Consider the following 23935-nt stretch of genomic DNA (forward strand, 5'->3'; position numbering starts at 1 on the left):
CAAAAAATGCAAACGTCTACTTCTTCCATGATGAAGAGCAGCTCTTCGCATCCCCGGCTGAACTAAAGCAATTTATTTCCCTGTCTCTGAGGGGAAAAGGAAAAAAGAAAAGGTCCAGAATCACGTCCAAAGCTTAGCAAGGCCAATTGCTGACTAGCAAACATCTGTCCTGTACCCATGCAAACCCCACCAGGGAAGTGCAGTCTTCCCAAGTTTTGGGAAGGAGGACAGCAGCGCTGCTGGGTTCCCGGCTGGAAGCAATCCATGCTGTACACATGGCTTGGACGCAGAGAGCTGCGGGAATGCCACTGCAGTTTAACGCCAACCAGCGGCTCATGTTTTCATCCATTTTCTCTGCACACACTGCAGGGTTTATAAATCTCCACTTTGTATCGAGAATGTTCCTGGGAAACAGATTGCTTATGACAAGTATTTCTTTTTCTTTTTTTTTTTTATTTTTTTTTAAATATAAGATGGTTTGTTTGGTTTTTTTTAATACAACATGCTTCCATTGTGTTATATATTGCAGAAGACAAATTTCCCAGCTGGTAATTTCCAATCAATTATAACACTGTCGTGAGACCCTGTATTTTTATATCATACCATATATCTGAAATACATTGGAAAATATAAAATTATATGAAACTGATAATAAATATGTCTCAACAGACAGACACACGCATGAGAAAAATTTCTGATTTTCTTCTCTGCCATATTAAGTCTTTATGTATTCTCCGCGTATCACTCTCCAAGGCTTTTGCTGGGAGTTTACCACTAGGAAACCCGCAAAAGTGAACAGCCTGTGCTGAACAGCATCCATTTAATTGCAGAAGCTTTTCTCTCTTAGCCTCAGAAAATCTCAGCCTTTCTTCATGTAACAAGCCATAAAAAATCCCTTCCATGTCCATTACTTGACACAATCCATGACAGAGCAATAGACCCAACCAACCCTGCTTAGAGGAGCAGCAGGTGGAAGAATTGGAGCACCAGACAGCACTGGCAGCTGGGGTGAGTTAACCATGCCCTCGCAGATGGGATTTGTGACCCACTGGTGAGCCTGCAGTCAAAGTTATGTGTCTTCTGATGGCTATCTCAGCCTGGAAAACTGGCATCTTTAGAAGCCCATATCTACAAGCTCTTAGAAACCCATTGCAACCAGAACTGGCTACACAGGAGGCATCACCAGTGAGGAACAGAAGAGAAAGGGAGAGGCCTTTTGCTGAGAGCTGTTTCTAGCACACGTAGGTGCCAAGTCATGTAGCATCCCTCTCCCCTGTGCTCCCCTAGCCCCTACCTGACATTAAGGAATACAGCCTCAAGGTAAGAGAAATCTCAGTATTCTCATGGGAAACTGGAACACTGAGAGCGCAAATAACTGGCCAAGATCATGTAGAAAATACGTGTCAGAGCACATCAACTGAAAAGTAAATTCTTTCAGTTTCACACTGGCTATAAAGCCTCCCCCCCATTAAAATAAGAGGGTCAGATGAGAGATTAGGACCCCTCCTCATGTCCCTGGGAGAAGCAACACAGTCCCAGGATATATCACTGCATCTTCAGTTCAAAGGGGCACTTGCCTGTAGCAGAAATGGTTTGGATACGGAAGGGGGTGACTCTGTGTACCAGACCCACCAAAGGGATCCTCCCCACTGCTTCAGGATGTTGTTTACTTTGTGAAATGGCCACAGTCAGGTATTGCCAACAAAAGAGCATCACAGAAATGTGCCCCAGCAATTGGACTCAACAGTAACTACGAACCTGGGGGGTGCCCCCCACTGCCAGTCAGGACACTGCCCCACAGGTGGGAACCAGGGGGTTCCACAGACCAAGCTTTGCTCTTAACCATGTTGTTCCCATTGGAAAAGGCACCAGGATAGCTGGAAACAAGCCCTGTGTGACCCATCACAGAGTCAAGCAACTGCCCAGGACCAATGGAGCTGCATTCACAGCAGAGTACACTGGTCTCACCATGGGGTAACAGCTGCTGACCAACATCCAGCCCTTGTTTCTTCCACGTGCTGCCCCCACAACTCTGAAAATGTCCTAGATGCATTTTCTTTCACCCACTTTTCTTTCTTTTTCTTTTTTTTTTTTTTTTTTTTTTTTTTTTTTTGTGGTGGGGATGCTGCAAAGCATTCACAAGTCCCTGCTTGGTGTGGGAAATATTTCCAGATGCTCTTGAGAGCACCTTTGATTCACAGCATGCTTTTTGTTACAGCTGAACAGGGAGAAAAGCATCTCCCTTCCATGAGGGTTTTTGTGGCATGGAAAAACTATTCAGAATCCAGGGCTGGGAGAAAATCTAGCAGAGTTCACTGTTTTCTTGGATTTTACCCTGTTCCAGATGCTCAAATTCCTCTTCCATCAGTTGTCACTGCCTATTCTTCTTCTGTTACTCTAGGGGGAAAAAAATAACATTTAAGTATGAAGCCCCAAAGAGACACTGTTGTGTGTGGCTTGTTTTAGTTCAAACCTGAAAGACCCAAAACAGAAGGTGGGAAGTTTTATAATCACATATGACGTATTTAGTAACAAACTATTTTTACAGAGAGAAGAAGGCAGGAAGATCTTCCTGTCACTGGAAAGTTTTAGGGGTCTTCATGTGAGCAATCTGACATGTGTCAAAGAGGACCACAGCACATCTTTTAGATGCCAGAGGACCACACCAAGTCAGGTGCCCAAAAATAGAAATTTTCCAAGTAAGTTCAGAAAATCATGGCTACAGTTCTGGTGCTTTATTTGACTTGACAGTGAGGAGGCCCTCAAACTGTGTGAGTAAGCATTTCATGTCAAGAAGGTGAGATTTTAGGGATGCAGAAGCAATTTGGGGTGGCTTTTCCTAAAGCAGCCGAATTTTGCTCCCATTTTATGGAACTGGCTCAGGGCTCAGGGAGGATTTCCAGCAGCCACTGAGTCTGGGAAGGTGCAGGAGCAGAAGGTGCCTTTGGACACCATAGCATGCATGGGACACCACACCCTATCAGCAGCTTGTGGTCACATTAAGGAATACAGAGCCAGGTTTTCCCTATAATTGGCTTTCTAATTTACATGTCAAACTCTGCACATGCAATCCAAGCTAACTTAGGTAAGGTTGCATGGTTGGTTTGCCCTCTTTTTTGGTACAGCAGATATCACATGGGTCAGGACATGCACTGGAAGGTGCCATTGGCACCTGCAGGATTAACCATGGCAGCCTGGATCTGCTCCTTGTAGCCCACAACGTAGCACAGGCACAGACGGCATGAACTTGTTTAAGGAGCAGCAACTTAGGACCAGTGAGGTTCAGAGGAGACAGCGTGCTTGCAAAATTCTTATTCTCCAGTCTGTGATGTGCCAGCATTTCCCTCCAGTTCCTGCCTCTGCAGTCACACTGCCAAGTGGCCATGATAACTTGATGTTTGGACAAAAATAAAAGTTTCCTAATCTTGGAGCAGAATTAAACACACCATAAAGATGTCAGCAAAAGGTTTTAACCCACATCCACATAAAAGCCAGTACTGCTTATGAATACCTAGCAAGCCTTCATGGCTGGAGATGGCAGGGTCACAGCTGCTTCCATGAAAACTCAGTGCTGTAGCTGCTCATTGCCTGGAAAAAGGCCTCCACATACTCTTTCTACTTAGTGCATTAACCACAACGTGGACCCACTGTGTGTCCCTGAACTGGCATATCTAGAGCACCCACAGGAACCTGGAGGCTGGCTCATCATATCTTCCCATGCTACTTAGACTCCAACCACTTTGGGATTTTCCAAAAAATGCCATCATGAATCATGTGCTTTTACTGTAATGCAGTTAAAAATGAAAGTATGTTCCTATAAGACATTATTGTTTGCAACTAAAGCACACATTATGGTTGTAATTAGCACACAGAGAAAAAATCTGGTCTATGACAAGTGCAGGTGATCATGGTAATAATACCTGCACAGATGCAGTCCCTGGAACATAGCCCAGTCTCAACTCCATTGGTAATAAACCAAGGCAACTTAATGAATTTGATTGAATTTGTTCTATGTAACAGAAAAAGAAAAAAAAAAAATGCCCCAAGGGATATTTTTAAACATATGTGCATGTGTATGTGCATTTCAGATGGCTTGATAAATCCACAGCTATCTGGATTTGGAAGTAATCTTACCCGGTCTGTAGCCAACATGCTGGAAAAATTACTTTATGGGCAGCAAGAATAATTCTTCTTAGCCATAAATCAAAGCTTTTCAGGAGGGAAAGATGCATCATGGAATTTTTTTGATTCCTCTTCCCAGAAGGTCTTACATTCAAGGCCACATTAAAAGATATTTTCAAATGAAAACTGAAAATAGTTTCAGAAAATAAGACAGCAGAAAGCACATGGGGCTTGGTTTGATGCTAAGGCAATATAGGCTGAAGGAGAATATTACCAGCAGTGATTCATCTGATGCAAGAGACTTTGCTTTCAAAAATAAAGCTGCACGGCGGAAGGGTCAAAATTTTACCTGGGATTTAGGATTATGTTATCTGCAGTTCTGCAACACGGTGGCAGAGAGAAAAGTCTCCCTGATAGTGCTGATAGCGGGAATTGGAGACTGAGGATTAAGCAGCGGCACAGATAGCAACCAGCTTTCTTCTGTTAGCCTTTCATACTTTGCAAAAAAATTAGAAAAGGATGCCTGCCCACGTGAGGCAGACATAAGCTCTGTGCCCTGTTGCTGAGGCTCTGGGAAGGAGACAGATAACTACCGGAAAAAGTTGCATTATTATTTAAACCAGGGGTGAAGGAATGTCTGAGACCTTCCAAGAGGGCTGTGGTTTGGAGGAAAGTTTCCAAAACCCAGGAAGCACAGATGTGAAAAGGAGGGTTAAGCCCTGCTCCAAGCCTCTCAAACCAAGGGCACTCTTCAACAGCTCCTCTTGCAAGCCAAGGCTTGCAGCTGTGCTGGGGACGTGGCTGAGGTGAACAGGGAGGCTATTGGTATGCCCTCCTTCAGCTGCTCACTCCTGCTCTCCTTCTGGGACAGTGGAGCTGCTCAGCATCCATGTGTTCAACCAAGGCTGCTGATAGCCCAGAGTCTTGTGGCAGAGCCAAATGGGTGGCATCTGCTCCAGTTTAGGAACAGGCCCTCGTATCACTCAAACATTTCTGTGCCTGCAGTGTAATTTCCTTTATGCACCAGAGCCATCAGATATAAACAGAGGATCCCTCTGGGGATCCACAGGATTGAAATCTGCTGTGAATCAGACTGTTTTCCAGGCACTTGTCCATGGTGCAGAGGGAGTGCAAAGGAAAGGCTCCACTCCCCATTTTGGCACCATTCAGCCCAAACAACTCTTTCAAACTCAGAAGATATACAGATCAGACAAACAATGGAAGAAATTTTGTAAAGAAACAGTATTAAAAAAAAATAAAAATTCACTTGGCCTTGCACAACCAGTAAAGACAGTGCTGGAAGCCAGCAGTACAAGAAGCACTAGCCTGCTTTGAATGTGAGGGGTTCGACAGGTGACTGCTGCTCCCTTCCAACCTCAACTACTCCAAGAATAAGGGTCAGAACAATGCTTTGAATTTTCTAAGGCTCCTTTCACCAATAAACCAGCCTCACACTTCTTTCCAAATGCTAAACTGCACCACACCCCATCAAGACCATTTTTGTGCATTTTAACAACTGTGGAAGAGCTTAAGGCTGTGCTGGGTTGAAAAAACAGATCCAAATCTCACGAGTGACACAGGCCCAGCAGAAGAGCCCAGATCTTGCAACACCCAAACTAATGCCATAACCTTGCTTATTAAAGGCTGCTCCCTCCTCAGCTGCAATCCCAGGCACAACTGTGCGTTGCGGGTGCATGTGCTCCTCACTCGTTAAGATTTGTTCTTCCCACAGCCAGGCGAAAAATCCCAGCCAGACCCCATGATGGGAGACAGATGCAGAGCCACTCCCAACATCCTGCTCTGCCTCACGCACTGTCTACCACATCACCACCTAAATTGGTTCCAGCATCATCCTCGCTGCTGATGAGGTGCAAAGCAGACGAAACGCAGCCAGATCTCGCTGTGCCAGCTGGAAGAGGTGAGCTTTGGTGTACAGCAATAGACTCAACTCAAACGGGCGCCATCAGACAGATCTAGTGCCAGAAGTTCTAAATACCTCTTTACATCACAGGAATCACTTGCACCTTGAATTTGTCCTTGGTGCCGCACAACATTACCCGCTAACGTTACAGAAGTAGATAGGAATGTCCAGGTTGAGCAAGAAAGTGCTTGAACAGGTGCCAACACATCCCAGACTAATTGGGTAAGAAAGCCAACGTCCATCCACCCTGTTTGCTGCATTCCAGGTCTAAATTCATCCTCCATTTATTTGCTCTGCTGCACCAGGTCCAACATGAAGGTGTGTTCTGGCCATCAGAGCCAAAAAAATTATTAGATTGGGTCATGCATTCAAAAAGTGAAGCTGAAGAAAGAAGGCTGGGGGACTCCTCCTCTGCAGAATAGCAGCAGGAGGTGCATTGTGACAGGTGTAACCTGGAGCACAGGGCTGGCACTGGCTCCTGGATTAGTGGTGGGATTGCACAGAGGCAGCCTGTAAAGCTTTGCTCTGGGGAAGAACATCACATGAAGAGAGTAGATAGGAAACAGGGATGGGAGACAGCAGGGAACCTGATAGGCAGATTTTGGCTGCTTGCAACAGGATTGCAGTGCAGAAGAGAGGCTGGGCTTGGGCCAGAGTTTCTCAGCAACCTTTGGTCCCTGAGGCAAATGTGGTTGACAACCTCCCTGGTTTAGCTGTGCAACAGGGTACTGTTAGATTAATGGCTGGACTCAATGAGCTTAGGGATTTTTTCCAACCTTAATGATGCTGTGATTCTGTCACTGAATTTCCTAATTCTTCTGGCACTGAGCTGCAACAAGAGGAAGCTGAGCTGCAGGAAAACACCACAGGCTAGCACGTGCTCAGCACCAGCAGGAGTCAGAGGTAGCTTAGTGCAGTGGTGGACTCTGCAAGTCCAGTCCTGGGCACAGGACCTTATGGGAGAGCCTCTCTCATGTTGAGACCAGCCAACAGGAATCTGAAGGCAGAAAGTACAGCAGCTGCACTGGACTGGACGACTGGATGAAGCTGGATGAGGTTTTCCAAAAGGAGACGGTAGAGCAGAGCTCACAGGACATGATTCCAGTGCTGTTTGTAAGGAGTTGGCCACTTGTGCAGAGGCTGGGTTCCTGTTCCTGTCCTATGCTGTCATGTGTCTTCTCCAAGCTAGGCACTGTACATCATCTGCTCAAACATCAGCTTCCTCAGCTGCTGCCCCTCTGGATCCAGCTGTGCCTTCTGAAATGGGGCTTGGCTGACCAAGGCTGTGCAGAGGCAGAAAGGGGTTCACAAACAGTGAAGTGCACATGTCAGTTCTGGTATGCTCAGGAACGGGACAATAGTGTGAGTGAGCACGCACTGCACCAAGAGCCAGCGTGTACCTCTGGACTGTTTCTCCTGTGCCATTCTCATGGCCAGTCACCCAGTGCTGCACTGAAAACCATAAAGTCTTACCTCTGGCTTAGCTGGGAGCCAATGCAGAACAAAACAAATACCCATGTGACTACTTATTTATTGTGTTCTCTGACTTCCTGAACGCCTCCCCTCCTTCTCCCAAGTAATAATGCAAGGTACAAATTATCTACTATACCCTGACAGCTATTGATTCACGATGCTATCAACAAACAGAACAACACATACGTCTTATTCAATGAGCAAACGCTCACCCATGATAGCACTGGCAGCAAGAAGACCCAGATAAATTCCATGAATAACAAAAAATTCATGAGTATTAGAGAATTATTAAGAGTTCTAAAGTACATGGAGTACATAAAGCACTAAAGAAGACATACAGATTCTTCCTATACATCCTTAAACTAAATTGCTGAAGAACAAGGTATTTTCTCTGTAAATTACTTGCTGTTCTAAGTCATGAATAAAGAAAAAAAGAAATCTGCTGTTTGAAAGCAATAATGGACCAGTTCTTTCCTCTGACATGTCCCCAGATGAAGTTCTCCAGAGCATCAGCAGAGCAGTTCTGCTGCTAAGCAACAGGCAGATGCCCAGGCAGCTGATCATTTTACCAAATAGACAAGTGCCAAAGATAAAACATGGGCAAAAGCAGCAGTAGATTTCTTCTCCCCACTTTTTCTTCCCACCCCCAGCAACTTCATTCAGATTTGACAATCAGCAGGTATTGTTTCAGATTTTCATCCGCTTCTCCAGACAAATGGAAACAGATATCCAAGGTATTCAGACTTGTGCCACTGACATCTAGACCTAAAGAGAGCTTCTTCACTTGCCAGAAATGAGATGTGCAGTTGCACACCAAGATCCAAAATTAGAGGGCAGCCTTGGACAGCTTCCTTGGTATGCTCCAAGGAGGCATCTGTGTCTTCATGTTGGGTTAGATTTCTCTTCCCTTGGCAGGTGACTTTTCCTACACTCAGATAGTCTGGTGTGTGAAGGCAGAGTGGACTGTGGTGAGACAGCACCAAAATGAGTTGGCAGAGATTGTGCATTCCCACGTGCCCTGTGTGTCCCTGTGCAGCCAGCTCTCCAGCCAAGGAAGAAGGCTTTAATCCAGGAGATAAAGCATGGCCATAATCTATACAAGTCCACAAACATGAGCTGCATGACTGAATTTTCTTACAGCAGCTTTAATCCAGGGCTTTTCCTCTACGTAGTGCACAAGTGCAACTTTGTGGAGCGTGGTACAAAATCAATATTCTCCCAGACCTGTATCACAGAAAACTCACATTCCATGAATATAAAATGTCTGTGAGGAGTTTAAAACATTCCTAGAGTATAAAATCAGGTATAGGGCTAAGCATCCAGAGCTTCCTTCAGTACTTTTGGAAACAGGATCTTTCCAGACTCTTTCTGGAAGTGAAGGTGCAAGCCAGGGCGTATCTCCTTGTGTAATTCAGAGAAAAGCCCACCTTCTGGGAAATCAGTTCCAATAAATGGGTAATCTAGAGGTCCAAGCCTGATTCCTTTGTAACAGCTCAAGCCAAATCTCCCCACTTCTTCTGTTGCTTGGTTTGAAGACTCATTGCAATGCAAAAGAACTCCATTTTTCTGAGGTCAGCAAATATTTTTAACAACTTTAGAATCCACCTGAAACACAAAAGCTGGCTTTTCTCAGTTTTCTTCAAGTCAGACAAAAATCCTTTTGCCTGATGGCTTAAACAAATGCTCAGGTATAGTGTAAAATAAATGCTACACAGGATCCTTCATTATCTTGTTGCCCAAAGAGTTTGGGACTACCTTAGTAGAGGCTTCTTAAACATAGAAATGGTACAGATATATTACTGTCAGACAGAATGTACATGAGAGAAAAGGTGAAGACCTTCTAAGGGCCTCAAACAGAATTTCCATTGAAATAGCAAACCAGGCAATGTCATTGCATGCTGGTTCTCAGTGTTATGCTATACCCAACACATGGTTGGTTTGGTTACTGTCATCACTTGAGGAGAAGAAAATACATCACAGATTTTTGGTCATGTGGCCTTAACTTGTATGAGATGAAAGTTCATTATCATATATAAAAGAAAACATCAAGATGTTGAAATAATTTTGTCCTGATCTCAGAGCTCCTACACTCAACAAGGAAAGAGAAAACTCTACATTTACTATCTACCTCTAAACAATTAAGGAGCCCAATGCAACCATCAAACACCTTCTGAACCAGGACAGAAATTGTCCCCTAATCATAGGGCTCATCACATTCCCAACTTCGCATCCTCTTCTTTTGTTAAAGAAAGAAGTGTCAGTTCTTGAGAATGAAGGCACAGGGATAATGCTCCCACCTCAGACTGTGATAACTCACATAAAAAGCCTGAAGAAACAATTAAATTTTGGCATAACTGAAGTCACAGCCAATAGTGAGAAGATTTGAATTTTGTCATTTAAAGAATCTGACAGGAAGGCCATTAGGTCTTTGAATGAGTCAGTTTCAGACCTCAAACAACTCAAATCTGTATCGAGCTTCCTGCCTGACAGCACAGGTCTGGAAAAAGTGCCACTTGCTGGTGAAATTTCTCTTTGTTCAAATTTATTGGCATAAATGGACAGCATTCCATAGGGCTACTCAGACACACTGTTGATATCTTTGCTTTCAGCAGCACTTTCTTCTTTCTTTGAAAAAAACACTATACTTGATCCCCTCAGCTCAAGGTTTCTGGCTAGGAATGCTTTCTCCACAGTACATGGGATATTTTCTTCCTATTGTGTCTCTGTTTCACCTACCCCAAAATATTACTGAGATTTTCTAACTGGGATTTGCAAAACTTCCTCGTGAACATGCCCTGGATTCTCTCCTCCTGTTTAACTGCTTAGCTCCTACAGTCTGTATTTTTTTATTTTCCTGGAGGTAAGTTTGATGTAATCTCTGCCAAGCTCTCACAGCTTTTCAGAAGGCAGCACTGAAAGCCTTGAAACTCCCAGAATCTCCCTTGTAAGCTCATACCATTGCAGAGTCCATCTCTTAAATGTAAGTGGGACATGGTGGAATCTAATTATGCAAAATCTTGCTATCCTGAGCTGAAATTTTGCCTGAATGAGGGACCTGATGTTATTCAAAAAATGGTCAATCAGCCTGGAAAAATGCCCCTCAATTTCTGAATCTGCAATTTCCCATCCTTATCAAACCCACCACCACCTTGCCCACGAGATGTACGCAGAGGACCAGAGGATGCTTAGAAATCACATCTCCTCCTGAGCCACTGGGAAACAGAAAGACAACAGAGAAAGAGCAAAATAAAGGACCCATGTTCTTCATGTGCCATCAAAAGCCTTTCATTTCCCAGGGTAGGAAACCTTCCACTTCTGCAATGCTGCGGAAAAGAAAGCAGCTAAGAAGGTCTCAAGCTGCAGTGTGGAAATCAGGGGCAAGAAGAGGTTTTGCTTTGCAGAGGAATGGCTACATCTCAGCTAGAGACCCGAGCATGTAATCCATGACCTTGTCTTGGATACTCTGCAGTTACCCAGAGGAACAAAGCTTTGAAGAAGTCACAAAACATTCAGAAATTCCTGGGCATTGGTATGAGGGAAAGTAAAGGAAATGGGAGTTTATTTTCACTGCAAGAGGCAGGGGGGAGGCAGTGATCTAATTGCCAACTTTGGAAATCATGGAAAGCCTTGAAATTCCTCCTAACAAACCTCTGCACATTAGGAAAACATGGCAGTGTAGAAGTGTGCAATGTGAATGCTGGCATTGCTTTCCCTGGAAGGAGAATAAACATATGGACCATATTACCAGAGAGATCTAAGAATAGGGGGAAAAAAATAAAAATAAAAAAAAGGTATGAACGAGATCAAGAGGGAATAAGTGAAAAAAACCCCAATCGTGGTGGGCCACCAGCAGTTCTCTTTCTCCCTTCTTCAGGGATAGGTTACACAGCCATACATAAATGTTTTGCTCAGCCTTTTAAAGGCATTTCAAAGCTTTTCTGCCCAGCTTGAATTTTAAGCATGATTTGCAACAGTGCTTCCCGCACGCGCATCCAAGGGAAGAAAATCTCTTGCCAGTGGATTTTGTGCCTAGTGCCAGATGAAAAGAGCAGCTCTTTGCAGGCTAAGGCTGGAGCTGTCCAGAAGAAGATCTGAAGACCAGGTTAGACCCTGCTGACTCTGACTTAGCATTGAAAATTTGGCTCAAGAGATGAAAGGGTAGCCAGCTCTTTAGATGTTTGCTTCACAGAGGAGAGCACCATCCAACACAACACACAGGGTTACAGACAGCTCTCTGGGGAACCAAGCAATCAAGAAAAGCTTTTTCTGGATCAAGACACCCAGGAATTTGGAGAGCAGGGAAGAGATGAAAAGTAGCTGGTGGAGAAATATTTTCTGAGGAGCCTGGGTCTACAGCAGAGTCTGTCTTGGAAGTTCTGGCACCATCAACTACAAAACTTCATTCAAGAGGGATCCCCTGAAAGAAGAAGAACTGGGGCCAGTGTCATGGGATGCATGCAAAATGCATCTCTCCAGCAGCAGCAGTGCCTGCTGCAGGGACTGAGCCCGTGCTGCTGCAGGTTGGCTCTTCTCCAGAAACCAGCTGGCCAATTCAGAGCCTGCTAACAGCCTGCTGACATGGGAATAAGAAACTAATGAGGCTTTAACTCCTGTATGACTGCAGGCCAGGGTTTGGCTCAGAGCATAGCTTGGAGCCTGGCCAGGCTACACAGGAAATTGTCACCCACATTCAGAGGAGGAGGTGGATGAGGGTGGCAGTGACCGTGTGCCAGGATGACACTGCTCTGATGCTCTGGCATGGTGGCACTGCCCTGTTTAACAGGGCCCCATCACCAGCTCCAGGAATGGGCACCAGTGTCACCCCCTTGAGAACCTTTTTACTGTGCCTGCATTAAAGCTGCAAGAGCAGTAGTGGCATTTCCTATGTTTGCTCTTCATTTCTTTCTGGTTGTCCCAATTTACAGCATAGCAATGAAGTATGAAAGAGACAAAGGAAAAGCAACTACCATAGAGAGACCAGAAAAGTCCAACTTTTTCTCCACAGAAAGCAAATCAAAATTTTGCTCATGAAGCAGCTCTTGGGTTTTTCTGCTGAGTGCAAAGAAAGAACTGGTGCAGTGTGACTGTTACGTGCTGTATCTTTACCATCAATCACGTTTTAATGAGAGTAAATTGAAATTCCAGGCACACATTAATAATGAATGGATGAATTAACTCTGAGGAACCATCTGATGATGCTTTCATCGGGCTGTGATGTCTATAGGCTAACATCATATTAGGTTACTTTCTGTACATTTGTAGGGAAAAGTTTGAACTAAAACATTTGCTCCAAGGCCCAGATCTGCAAAGGGACTTATGTGCCTGCATTTCGGTTTAACTGGAATTTTGGAAGTCACAAAATATGGTGACTCACACGAGCCACACATAGGTACCCAGGCATTTCAGCATTCACAGGGACCAGTCATTGGAACAGGATGCCCAGGGCAGTGGTGAAGTCACCATCCCTGAAGGTATTCAAAAGGCAGGAAAATGTGGTGCTTAGGGACATGGTCCTGGCTTTTCTGGGTTAATGGTTGGACTCAATCATCATGGAGTCTTTTCCAGCCTAAGCAATTCTACAATTCCATTATTGCCATAAATGTTCCTGCAATGCCTCAATTTTCACCCCCAATTCTCAACAGGCACATTGCCCCTCAGGTCACACTGCTCCAGTGGTAGCTATCAGACTTGAAACAGCATCCCAAAACTTTTGTCTGAAATCTCAGAAAGGCCTGTTACAGCCCAGCTGGGGAGGGAAGTCCCAACCCAAAATCCAGAACAGATGCTCTGTCACCTTTACAAGACAGATGGATTCAGCGTTCACTTGGGTAGCAGAAGAGTTTGATCTTCAAAGAAAGCAACTCAGGGGCTCTAATGTCTCCTTCCTGTTGTGAAGGATGCCAGGCTCCAGTAAGTCAGAGCAGACATCAGGAGCCTGTTGTCAGGATAAAATGCCTAAAACCCATCAGCTGCATTGCCTGGAAGTGCAACTCACCATTAACATCACTTAAAAATCCAGTTTATCAAACCTTGGCTTCTCACTCTGGAAATTCCCAGCTCATTTCCCACCTTGGCAGCCAAAAAAGTGGCTGCTATAGCTGGTATAATCAGTTTGGTTGGATCTGCAAGTACCACAGCATAGGATGTTTACTCTGTTTGGCCAGGGGATGCTTGTTCATTTGAGGATTTTAGAAATATCTTCCTTTGCAAAGCCTGGGACACATTTCCCGTTTAAGTGATGGGATTTTCCAGTGCAGAGTTTTTAAAGAGGTCTGTTACATAGAAAATAAAACATTTTATGTAATCTTGGAGCTGGATGGCTTTGGTGGACTTGGGTCACATTTTAATTCCTAAAGAGCTGCTTGGCCAAGGCAACCAAAAACCATCCACTACACCCAAGTAGTTTACTTGAATACTCTTTTCTCCCAGTGTCTGTTGATGACATTGAGAAATTAATGTTATTAGGGGCTGAGGCAGGAGTAGGTTCTGATCTTTCTCAGCAGTGTTGGACCTCCATGTCTCCACCAGCCCCAGACACCATTGCAGAGTATCTCCTCTCTCTCAATGACAACATGACCTCTTCATGCTTCATTGCAGAGGAGGCTTTACAGAGGGGTCTCTGCACTTTGCCACTGCAGAGCTGAGGTCCTTCCCCCATACCCTCACCCTATCCCCTCTCAGCAAGATTCTGTCTGGAGACATCCCCCCCCTCCAGATGTATTTCTGATCAATACAAGCCTCCAAACCCACACATCCACCCTTTAGAGCACCTCCAGAACCAGAGGCACGTAACACCCAATTTCTTACACCATGCTGCCGACTCTCTTCAGCACTCTCCAGTTTTATGGGCAAAACCCTCCTTATGCTGAACAGACCAGTCACAGCATGTGGATCAGAAACAGCTCTTTCCTCCAACTCACAGCACAGCTGGAAGGAGAAGAGACCAGACTACTTCTCCATCTTATTTTCCCTTTATCATAAGCTTATCTTTTGGGTCCCTTCACCCCCATCCCAATATCCACAATCCCTTCCTCCCCACCGTATGGCTTTTTTCCAGCAGCCTGCCGACATGCCTCCCGAACTTATTTATAGCATGGCTTCAGCCACCTCACACATTAACCTATTCCATATGTTTATTCTCCTTTGAGTGAAAAGGGGCTCCGCCAGCTCTCCTTTATCCCTGTGGCCTTTTATTTTCAGGTGGTGGCCTCAGCTGCTCAGCCCCTCACATGAGAGCTGGTTTTTTGCTCCAGTGAACAAAAGAGCAGCTCAGGAAGGGTCCAGGGTGATGACAGACATGCCAGCTCTGGACCAGCCCTAACAAAGACAGATACCCAGCAGAAGGCTGGCACACCCTCCACAAGCTGCACAGCCACTGTTACATTCCAACAGGGTGGAAGTGGACTAGGTCACCTGTATCCAGAGAGATAGAGACTGGGAAGCAGCTCTCACCAAGGATTCATCCTTGGATTTTCCTTCACTGAATTCCCAGCACTGTTTGCAAACTCTGTTCTTAACTTTTCTCATTGTCTGTTGGCTCACCCCTGTGGCTACTATGATCCAACCTCCCAAGCAGCTTTGAAGTCACTGCTCATTTCTGTTGCCCCACAGCTGGCCAGTGCCCCCAGCACACTTTCTGCCACCCCAAATCTCAGGACCAGCTTACCAAAAGCAGTGAAGTTTGGGTGGCACTTCCTGCAGCTCCAAGTGTCTGAACCTTCAGATCCAGCCAAAGTGAAACACGAGCAACACCCAGGCACCACCACTCAAATGACTGGAAGAAAATTATGCAATGAGCTGAGCCACTGCTTTAAGTGAGATATTTTCTATGATGTGGGTGATAAAACATTGGCATAGGCCCCCAAGAGATGTGGTGGACACCCCATGCCTGGAAGTGTTCAACACTGGGCTGGACAGGGCTTTGAGAAGCCTGATCTAATGGAAGCTGTCCCTGCTCATTGCAGGGCAGTTGGGCAAGTTGACCTTTAAAGGCTTTTTCCAACCCAAACCATTCTATGATTAGCCCAGCTCCCCATCTCGCTTAACTTGCTAAGAGAGTTGGTTGCTCACATTTATCCCTCAGAGCTGGAGTGGCTGTGTGACAGGTGTAATTTGCACACAGGGCCCCATAAAAGAGCCACTCTAGTGGCACATCTGCCCTTCTCACCTTGTCTGCCAGCCCAGCTGCAGCCAGCCAGAGCTCTGCTCTGCAGAGCAGCCCCCAATGTGTCATAAATGTGTGGAATAATGGGTTTCCTGGGGGACCATCAGAGATTGCAGCCGGCAGTGAGAGCCTAAGGGGCAACACCAGACACAATAGGTCCATGTTCAGCATCAGGGCAGTTTTAGAGCTGCTAAAAGCAAGCTGAAACAGCAATGGATCTCTCCTTACTGACTCTCTTTCTTGGCAGCTTTTTCCAGGGCTCTGCATGGAGCACTCTGGTTTTCCTCCTCCTGACTTGCAAGGAACATGTTGGTGGAACTCCTTGGCATTTGCATTCCTCATGCCCTAAAGGTAGCCTGTTGTAAACCCCATATCTCACAGCCAGATTCTCCCCCCTGACTGCTCCAGCAGCTGCTCTCTCTTTTTTTTACTGTGACAGCTTTTGATCCTTTCAATGGACAACAGTGAAACACCCTGTGTTTTTTCAGCCTCATAGCATCCCTTCCCCATCGATTGCAGAGACCTTGAGAGCACACTGTGACTAATACCCTATTCTTCTCATTTTACAAAGAGAAATGTTTTCAGTAATAAACTCCCTAAACTTGGTGTTTCTTATGTAAAATGAATGAAAAAACAACTTCCCCCCCAAAAAAAAACCAAGAAAAACAATATAAAAGTAATTTTTGGCAACCAGAAAGCATTAAAAGAGGCTTATGTTTCCCCTGCTTTCTTCTTTGCTCCTTTTTTCAGGTCAGCTTTAGACAGAAAAAAACACAGGTTGACAGTGATATCTCCAAGGCAATTCAAGGGTTTCCCCTAGGAAGCAGCAGGAGTCTCATTATTTTATATTCTCCCGGACAGAATACTAAATTTGGGGAAAAGCCTGCCCCAGCCATAGCAATAAGAAAAGAAACTTTCCAAATTGCTCTCCAGAGCCCTCAGATTCCTGTTTCATTACCTCGGCACGAGCCGTCCCAGGTGTCCTTTTTGAATCCCTGTTGATCAACAGGGGCAAGGCTCGGCACGTCTCTGGCCAAAGGCTCATTCAATATTATGAGCAAGCTTTAATATGAGCACAGGGAAGGGAAAAATACACACTCTGCAAATTCACTTCACCTTTTCTGCTGTAAAACATGCTGGATTTTAATGATTTCTATGTACCAGAAACCTTGGGTTACCTTTAAAGCCTTTAGCTGTAATTTTGTTTAATTTTTTTCCACTATGCAACAAAAAAACCAAAATAAACAAACAAAAACCCAAACAAACAAACAAAACTAAAAAAAACCCCACAACCCTGCTTAAGACCGATCATAGACAGGATTGCCAAATCTCATTTCTCTGGAAAACTGCCATGCCGGCAAGGGTAGAAGGAGATCGTTCAGATACAAAGATGTGGTGGTGGGGAATCAGTTCCAAATACATCTGCAGATAAATATTTTACGCCCTTTCCGAATAGCCGGGTGATCTCAGTCGAGCGCACGAGAACCCAGCGCTGTGCGAGGCTGCCACCTCCTGGAGTGGGCAGCCCTGACGCCAGGGCATCCTCCAGAGAATGCGCTGGATTCGGTATTTTAGCCCAGAAATAATCACCTCACAGGGAACATGAACTGATGTCACCATCTGCAGCTTTATGGTGAGTGGGGAGGTTTGCTAAGAAGTTGGTTTGGAGTTTAAACATGCGGGTGGATGTGCCTGTTAGCACCTGAAAAAGTGGTACAGAGAGCTGAGGAGGCAGCGTTTTATCGGGAAAGCCACACATTTCCCCATTTATTGCAGCTCCTGCTCTCTTATTGCAACGATGTTTCCTCCCGTTCTGGCTCCACCAGCCCACAATCAGTGACATTTGCTGTGTCCAATCTCCTGGAGCCACCCGATGGCACCGCAGAGGTGGACACAGAGTCTGATGGATTTTGCTGGGTGAGCAGTGGTCTGTGAGAGGGGAGAGATGTGAGAGCTGCCCCACCACCCACTGTGGCTGCACAGCTCATGGCATCCTCTGGGGGCTCATACCCCATCTACACGCATGAGAACAGCTCTGTGTGTGAGCAGGGATCGACTGCAACCATTGTTTATGGGGATGGGACAGGTCTGGGTGCTCTTGCCATGGTCTTGTGCGATGGACAAGTTTTGGGTCTGGTGATGGTGGTGTTACCCTTGGCACAGGGCAGGCTGGACGCTGATGTGTTTTAGGAGCATAAAGGTATTGGTTTACTGCAGGAGAAAAAGTCCCCTGCTCTGCACAAGAACAAGTATAAAAGGGAAGCAACCCAAGTTCGAGATCAGAAGAGGAAGGTTTTCTCAAGTAGACTCCCTCCTGTTTGTCACTGCACATTGCCTTACCACACACTGGACAAAAAGGTGGCAAAAGCCTATGTCAGGACATAAAAGCAACCAGATACCTTAATGCTAAAGCTAGAAAAACTCACAGGCCCCAAGTGTCCTAGTAAAGTGGGGAAAAGCCCAAGTTCCTCACTCATAGACTGATGGCTGCTGCCAGGCTCTCTTGCACAGAGAGAACCTGTTTGGGATGCTGCAAGGAGTCAACCTGGAAGTGACAGCATGAAATGCCCCCCACACCCTGCAAAGTTTCTGCCTTCTTCCAAGGAGTTTTACTTACCAGGAGCAAACCCCCATAATCACTCTGAAACTGCTAGCAGCTCTCTGGGTTTCAGAGACAGGAATTAAAAACAAATTAGAGGTAATGATCTTTTAAATTGCTTCTGAATCTACTCTGTGGCTGAGAATTTTGGTAGATTTGGACAATCAAATCAAGCAGGACCCAGAATATGCAGAAGGGTGACATGGAGTTTAGGAATATTTTCAAGCTTCCCATTAAATATTAGATGTGATGCAACAGCCCCTTCTTATTGAAGACAGTTGTAAGAAACTCAATGAAAGCCAAAGCCAAGAACCTGACTCATCCTGGAGAAAGGCTGTTTCCCCCATGTGAACTGTGTCAGCAGAGCATTAATTGGCTTCTGTTGTTAGTTATTTCTTCTGTTCTTCTAGAACAGCTATATGTAGCTATTTTTCTATTTTTAGTTACTCCAGACCTAAATGGGGACAGAGGATCTGCAGATAGAGAGACAGGGCAATGGGAACCAAAGGACTCTTCAGTACTCTCCATCTTTTTCTGCACTGTAATGCCATGTTGGTTGTCAAGGCTCAGAAGAATGAGTACTTATAAGACTTAGGACTGATTTTAGGAAGGGTTAAATGTGCTGCACACTGTCATAGCATGGATGGGGCTGTGTTTGGCAGTTCAGATAAATGGACACCCTGCACGAAAACACCACGATCCCAGTTTTGAATGTCAAAGACAAGGTGGTGGGGCACATCTTGCTGTTAACAAATGGCTGAAGCTTATCTGTATGAATTCATTTACTAATCAAAATCAACACAGTTTATGTGTTTTGGAAGGTGAAAGCAGCAGAAGTCAGTATTTAGAAGCAGGACAGGATGAATCCTAAGCCACTTAGCACAAACTTGTTTGCAATGTCCTACTAATCCCCTCCTATCCTGTCTTCATTACCCTCGTGTACACCGCACCTGTACAACTGATAACGCAGCGGTGTTTGGGAAGCAGATTTCAGACAGCCCCCTTCCCCACCAAGGGACCCCATCCAGCACTGTTTTAAAGCAGGTTTTGTATCTCATTGGAAGGTTTTTTTTAATCCAAGCTTTTAGGGGAATAAAGAAAGCCAACCCCTGGGAAATGAGGTCTTTGCCAACAGCAGTCACCTCTGCTTGGAGTCTGGAATGTCCTGCTCTCAGCCAAGCACTGTCTTCATGCACAGAAGTCATCAGTTTTTCCAGGTCATCCCCAGTGGCAGCACTTCTGGACACTTCTATGAGTAGATTTACCCTTCTGAAAATCATACCACAAGCAGAGAAGCTTGGGAGCAGGGATGGGATCCTTCATATGTTAAGGTATCGTACAGATGTTCCCCTCAGCATTTGAGAGGCCTTTGAACTGTGTCCTTATGGGGTGTTTTAACTTGGCCATCCTTAAGCAGTCAGACAGATGGACTTAGAGCATTCCTGTAGGTCTCTTCCAACTGAAATATTCTATTTTATTCTCTGTCGCCCTGCAGCACCCAGGAATACCTGGGGAATACAGCTCCAGGGTCGTGCCCAAAAATGCCCTGTGAAGCCCATGGCCACCTTGGACATAATCTGACCACACACTTGTTAAATACATGTGTTTCTGTGCAGGGTCAGCACTATGTATGAGCCCCAGGGCTAGTGAAGGGGAACAATGATCCCACACTGCTCCTTGCTTTGCTAGTCCCTTTTGCCCAGTCGAGGTGGGAACAAAGATTCCTAACAGTTTCTCATGTGGAAAAGAGGGCTGCAGCATCCTGTTATAATCTCACCAGTCTCCTTTATTTTCACTAACAAAAACTGTGATTTTAAGGCTTACTTTTAATGGAGAATAAGCAACATGTTTCTTCTTTTTGCTTGGCGAATAATCTGGGAAAAACACCACTTAACTTAAGCCCCTCCAACCTGCCTTGTTAAGCATTCAGACCCGATTTAAAGTATCTTGTTTTAACAAAGAAAAGCAATATGATTTGGTTATCAAGACCCCCTGTCTCCCAGGCACACCTTGAGGTATTCTTAGGCCAAAAGCTACACCAGACCTTGCTCCAGACAGGTGTGACTCAATTCCTGCTGCAGCCAACGAGGTTAAGGTGCCCTCTCAACAAAACTGCACATAAACTGCCACGTAAGCAAGGCCAGAGTAAGGAAAAGCAGATTACCTCCAGGAGTTAATCTTCCATTTTCCTCAATGAAAATTAATCTTTCCACTCAATGGAACTGGGGCATGAGGCCTCTGTGCTCCCCACAGTCTGGGCAAAGATTTTGTGCATCCCATCCTCTGGCAGGAGTGTGACACTTTCCCTGGGCAGGCCAGGATTAATATAAAGCAGTTAACTTAACTAGCAACATATGTCTGCCTCTTTTTTCCCACTGCCATTTAATCTCTCTTATCCACTGACCATGCAAGCCTCCTATAATCACTGCAGAGTAATTATGTGATTATTCCAGCCCTCTAAATTACAGCTGCAGCCTGGACCCCAGCAATTGTGGGTGATGCAGCAAGGCTGACTTTCTCAACTGTTAGTTAATTACAATTAGACAGAACAACAAAAAAAAAAAAGCAACAACCCCCAAAAATGAATCACATAATAATAAAAACTAACCTACACAATAATAATAATAATAAAACAACCTGCCAGAAAATGCAACTTCTGCTGAGACTTTTCACCCCAATCTTTCTCATCACAAGGAAGATTAGAGTGGGAGCCATTAATAAGATGGCAATTTATGCTAATTTATCAGCACCTAAGCCCAAGAGCTTTAATAAAACTAGCTAAAAGGCCCTTTATGATGAACAAAGGCAATTATGTTGTTGCTGTTATTACAGTGGCATTTTAAATCCTGTTATGCTGCGGTTTATTGTCAAACTGGCTTGGGCAAATTCTAGTCTCTTGGAAGGTGTCCCTGCCTGTGGTAATGGGGCTGGAACAAGATGGTCTTTAAGGTCCCTTCCAATCCAAAGTGTTCTATGATCCTTTGAATGAGGCTTTTACAAAAGAAGAGATGAAAACTGAAAAAAGATCAAGCTGCTGTCCCTCTTCTTGCCTTTATGACCCTTTCCTAAGTATGACTTTCCTCCAGTGTCAAGGTCTTTTCAATTGCATTAAACTGGTGCTGAGATTTTTCTTCAAGGTAGGGATGGGAACACAGAACCCAAGGGAACTGGAGGTACAGAAGGAGGAGAACATCCCCAAAAGCTGCAGTATTTTTGTTTGGGTTTGGTTTGTTAGGTTGTTTTTTGTTTGTTTATTTTGAGTTTTATGGTGGTTTGTTTTTTTTTCATTTTTTCATAGCATTTGAAATGTCTGATGAGAATTCCCAAAGTGTAAGTGGCTTTCCAACTGGTTAAAAAATAGTAAAGTAAAAGAAATCAGAGGGGATTTTTATCCATTTCACTGTTTGTGGCATGAGTGAGAAATATCCATGAATGTTCTTTCTGAATCTGGAAAGTTTCAGTCACATTCAGCTGAAGTGTCCCAAGGTGTCCTTCTCCTGCACACTGACATTCCCAGGCTGGGGTAAAGGAGTTGGGCAGAAAGCTGGAAAGGGCATGAATGAAAAGAGAAGGGGAAGGAAGATACCTTCTCCAAGGAGCATGTTAAGAGTCCACAGGTGAGCTCTATCAGAAGTGAGAAATATGAAGTTTTAAATCCATGATGATCTAAACCCCACTGAAATGAGTGGAGAAACACCCAAAGAGCACAGATGATGTCTTGACTCTGATGCAGAACCACACACTACTGCACCTGGGCTGAGCTGTGCCCACAGTGGATGTAAATCCTCTGGGGGTGTAAATCCTCATCACCTGCAGGATTTGATCCAGCATTTCTGTCTGGACTTGACATTCCTCCTTTCTGTTCAAGCTTATCCCTCTGTGCTGTAATATAACTTGAATGCAGGTCTTCCATCACACTTAAATCCATCTACCAGGGAACATCACGCTGTCTGGATACTCCTGGTTCATTCAGGGCTCACAAAGGGACAATGAACTGGAAGTGTGACCCAACCTGTAATTGATGCCAGTGGCAAGTTCAGAGCTATGTTTGGGACTGAAACACTGTAAGAGGCCATTTTAAGAAATAAATCGCGTTGGGTCAAAGGCCTCATGGTGGTAACAAGCAGAGCCCTGAAGAACGGGAAACAAGTTTCTGTGTACAAATACCCATGGGCCACTGAGATTCTCCCCACAGTGCCTCCAAGAGACAATGTTATTTTTTTTTTTTTGCAATGTGACATCACAGGCTGATACAAATAAAAGTATGAGCAAAAAATCTCAAAACTGGTGATAAATTGTAAAATAAACTGGTTTCCCAGCAAACCAATGGAGGGAAAAGAATATCCTCCATCTCCAGAGGGAAGATGGAGAATGGCAAAGATGCACTTTACAACCCATTCTGCTGGTAGAGACTAGGGGTCTGCTGACATTAATTTTACACATTCCCTTCTCTTCCCTCAAAAGAAAATCGAGCAAACCACTATGATTTAAGAAATGATAGCCCAGCAGACTTGCACTGCAGGCAACCTTCATCAAACATTAGCCTCTTGGCTGCACTGCAGAGCAGTCAGTTTTCAGTCTGGTTTAGAAGATCCTTATTTTATCACTTGCTGTTTATGACCAGAATATTTCATCTATCTTCACAAAAACCTTCTGTAAAACTCCCCATTCAACTGAAAATAGCAGGAGTTTTCCAGTCATATTTGGGAAATAGTCATTAAAGTTCAGAAAGACTTTGCTACTGGCATCATTTTTTAAAAGATTAGAATTGATTTTGCTAAACCACACTTCAAAAAAATAGGAGAGGAAAAGCTTCAGCAGTTCTTCTAATCTGGCTTTGTTTGCTCTGTACTAATTTGTGAAGTGCTAGTGTCTGAATTCATGTGAAGGAGAAGCAACCGCAGCAGTTAATAATTTCATGTATATACTACATTTGGGCTACAGAGTTCAAGGACCTGAGGAAACGGAGGAACATCAATGAACCAGCCAGCCAAAGATAACATGAATCACTGGTACAAATGGTAATGAAAAGCAAATCTTCTGGTTTGCCAAGACTCCTGTGAGCCATTGGCAGTGCCTCCACTGGAGGTTACAGCCAAAGGAAAGTCTTATATATTCATGAGATGAGCAAGTGGTTCAAAAATGCTCCTGGCCTTATAACAGGATGAGAAGGGAGTAAAAAACCACCAAACACCTTTAATGGATTACCTACACCAGGGAGTTAAGCATTCTCAGGACCACTGCCAAGCCCTGCTTGCATTTACAGCCTGGGCTGCTGCTGTGTCCCTCGCACAGCTGTGACACAGCTGCGGTAGCGTTCATCCAAGCTGTGGGCAGCCCAGCTTCTGCCCTGCCTCGGTCCAAATCTGCACCCCCCCATGGCTATTCCAGACACCTGTGCTTTGGATGACATCTAGCTGGGGATAATCTCCCTTCTCCTGATTTTACCTGGTGAAAAAAATGACTGCAGCACCTGAAACACAGAAGTCAGAAGTCACAAAGGATCCAGAATCATATCAAGAGGCATGACCTGGTTGGGGTCTTGGCTGTAAAGACCAAGGTGCAAAAGAGATATGTTTGCTGAAACAGAGCCCAGAGTTCTGAGCTCCTTCTCTCACTGGGAACTCCCTCAGTGCAGGACTACAGAATAGACAAC

The 23935-nt window shown here is 44.8% G+C and overlaps 1 long non-coding RNA gene across 2 annotated transcripts; it reads right to left on the bottom strand.

The window, feature by feature from the left end:
* Window positions 1-459: 459 nt before the first annotated feature.
* Window positions 460-20578, bottom strand: LOC148184899 (uncharacterized). Of its 2 annotated transcripts, none has more exons than XR_015772033.1 (3): window positions 20444-20578; window positions 15183-15290; window positions 460-2397 (listed from the first exon to the last, which is right to left on the bottom strand). It is a non-coding gene; the product is annotated as an uncharacterized LOC148184899 (long non-coding RNA). The 2 variants fall into 2 exon arrangements; XR_015772034.1 differs by lacking the exon at window positions 460-2397 and adding an exon at window positions 14262-14443.
* Between the last annotated feature and the right edge of the window lie 3357 nt (window positions 20579-23935).

This window comes from Pseudopodoces humilis, chromosome 2 (assembly GCF_049639895.1).
Source record: "Pseudopodoces humilis isolate 2021_Gansu_Grassland_sample_001 chromosome 2, ASM4963989v1, whole genome shotgun sequence".
NCBI classification, from domain to species: Eukaryota; Metazoa; Chordata; class Aves; order Passeriformes; family Paridae; genus Pseudopodoces; species Pseudopodoces humilis.